Source organism: Salvelinus namaycush, chromosome 28, assembly GCF_016432855.1.
Source record: "Salvelinus namaycush isolate Seneca chromosome 28, SaNama_1.0, whole genome shotgun sequence".
Lineage (NCBI taxonomy): Eukaryota > Metazoa > Chordata > Actinopteri > Salmoniformes > Salmonidae > Salvelinus > Salvelinus namaycush.
The window spans coordinates 1,544,044-1,546,830 of NC_052334.1; positions in this window are offsets into that span (position 1 = coordinate 1,544,044).

The window sequence follows — 2,787 nt, forward strand, 5'->3', positions numbered from 1 at the left end:
GGATACTTATGTCTCAAATGGCACCCTGCAGAGAGAAATCCTTTTTCCTAGGGCCCATATAGCTCTGGTGCACTACATAGGGAATAGGGCTTTGGTCAACAGTAGTGCACTACATAGGGAATAGGTTGCCATTTGAGATGTACCCCGATGTCGTCTTCATGTTTTCTAAATATCTATTACATCTTAACTAATGAATTAAAGAAACATTGTTTATTATTGATATAAAATATTGCTCTCACAAAGTTTTCACATTTTATTAAATCAACAACAACAAAAAATCCCCTCCCCAACCCCCCCAAAAAAATAATGTGTTTCTGCAGAGAACTGTAACTGATTGATAATTCAGAGGTATTTTTCTACTGGTCTTCCATGATGCACTTTGCTGTAAACATCTATTTATTGAGACTTCTGCTATCTGTTCACATGTGCTACAAGATGGCAATATTGAACTAGAATGACTTGTATGGAACACCTGTTGAAATGACAAAGCCCTTTGCTGCATCTGTAGCTCACTACCAGCCAGCATGGTCTGAGAGGGTTGAGATGAGATGGTCTGACTCGATGTCTCATTGACAAGCTTTTCATTCAATTCATGTCATACTTTTAAATCATTTGTTACATAGTCAAAGGGGAAATAAGTGTTGTCGTTTGTTTGAAATGTGTTCTACGCTCTTGTGGCTTTGAGTCTCTAGTGACTCTTGTCGAGGAGCAAAATATAAAAGAGAGAGACATTTTAAAGAGAGAGAGAGAGAAACATGGTGTAATAGTGTTAGAGAGAGAACTCATGTATACTAATTTAAAGCTCTCAACAATCAGATATTTGTTATTTTTCTTTATATACCTGTACTGTAGTCTGTTATTTAAATACCTGATTATTGGCCATTTTAAATCTGAGAACCAAAGAGCAGAGAGGCACAGCTATAACATTAAGGATGTATTCACTAGGAACCAGGGGTTGGAACCAAAATGATTTCGTTTCAGAACTATATTATTTTTTTGGGGTCCGTTTCCCTGTTTTCCTGACCAGCAAAGTTTTGAACCAATTCTAAACAACAACAAAAAAGTACTGGTTTATATCGTTCCTTTCTCTCCCCTTTTTAAAACCTCTGAAATGTTGCTCAATATTAAATTACTTCACTAATCAGTGTGGATAGAGCAGCTTGCTATGGAGCAAGTAAGCTATTTAATCGTTATAGGAAAGTCATTAAGAGCCAATTGTCTTTTGCCGTAAAAGCAAGGTTTAATCATAATGAAACAACACACAGCCACTCACTATGGACAGACAAGTGTAGGGCGCAAGATGCGACTGGAATTTTTACAGGTGGGGAGAGAGCCAGGGAGGGTGGAGGAGGCTTGGCATGAAGCGCTGGGCATCTTATGACATGCATTAACTGAATTAGGCCCACAGAATTATATCTACGGAGGAGTGGCTTCTATGGAGGAACTTTGAATGTCTTTAAACTTCCCGAGCGTGGGCTTAACGTTAACTAACGCTAACTCGCTAGCTAACAAGCTTGTGTGTGCAGAGCAGCACCAGAATTTAAAACACGTCTTACCTTTTTTTTGTAGTTAATAAATCCAATGTGAAATGTGACAACTAGAGTATCCTTAACTAGCATTGAAAAAAAGTGAATCCATTCTTCTCTAATTAAATATCTCTCTCCCTACTTTCTGAATCACGCTTGTAACGTCAGGTCAGGTAGCCTACACACACACTGGCAAAGATTTCCGAGTGACAGGCAGACACTGGCATAAGTTTCTGAGTAACAGAGTGACGGGTTTGCATAGACGCTTTGTGGCGATTTTTGTTGGACTGGGAAAAAATGTCTGGAACTTAAAAAAAATAACATTATTAACCGGTTCCCATGATTTTAAAATAATGGTTCTGTTCTGGAACCATATAGATCACTTTCGTTCCTGGTTCTGATTCTGTCCCTCAAATAAATGTGTTATTTTCCAGTTTCTGTTCCTTGAACTGGTTCCAACCCCTGCTAAGAACCAAACAGAACCAAACAGAACGAAACGGGAAAGGAACCTAGCTGTCCAATAGAAATCCTCGTTTTCGTTGCAAAAATTATTTCCGTTACTAAACGTTTTTGCTACGGTGACTAATGAATACAACCTAATAACACGACGAGGTCATCAGAGGGCGACCCAGAAAGCCACAGTGACACTCAGGTACCACCAGGGGGGTGTCAATCTCAATACCATCCTCCAGCCCCCTTGTGGTGTGGTTGCCTCTTCCCTTCCCTTGGTCTGGTCCATTCTTCACAACCCTCCAGTTTGTATTTATAGTTTCCTCTCTAGCGGTGGTCTTGCCTGGTCCCAGATCTGTTTGTGTTTTTTTTACTCCATTGTCGTTGTCGTGGGAACGGACTGGAACTCAGGCTAGCTTTATTAAAACGTGTATGTCATTCTACATGTTTACAGACAAACACAGTAACGTGTGCTTACTATGTCATCATTTACGTCCACCGTAGTGCGTGTGCGTGTGCGTGTGCGTGTGTGTGTGCGTGTATCAAACGCCATACTCCCCCTCCTTCCTGAGAGTCTTATAGAAAACAAGAATTCCTGTGTTATCAAGTGACCAGCACAAATAGAAGGATATAAATCAATATTTTTTTAAAGAACTTATCTTATCTACATACAATCCCAAAATATATTTAGCATGGTGCCAGTCTTATTTGTTGCTTTAGTGGCGGATAATTTTGTTAGTTTAGTGCTGGATAATTTTGTTAGTTTAGTGCTGGATAATTTTGTTAGTTTAGTGCTGGATAATTTTGTTAG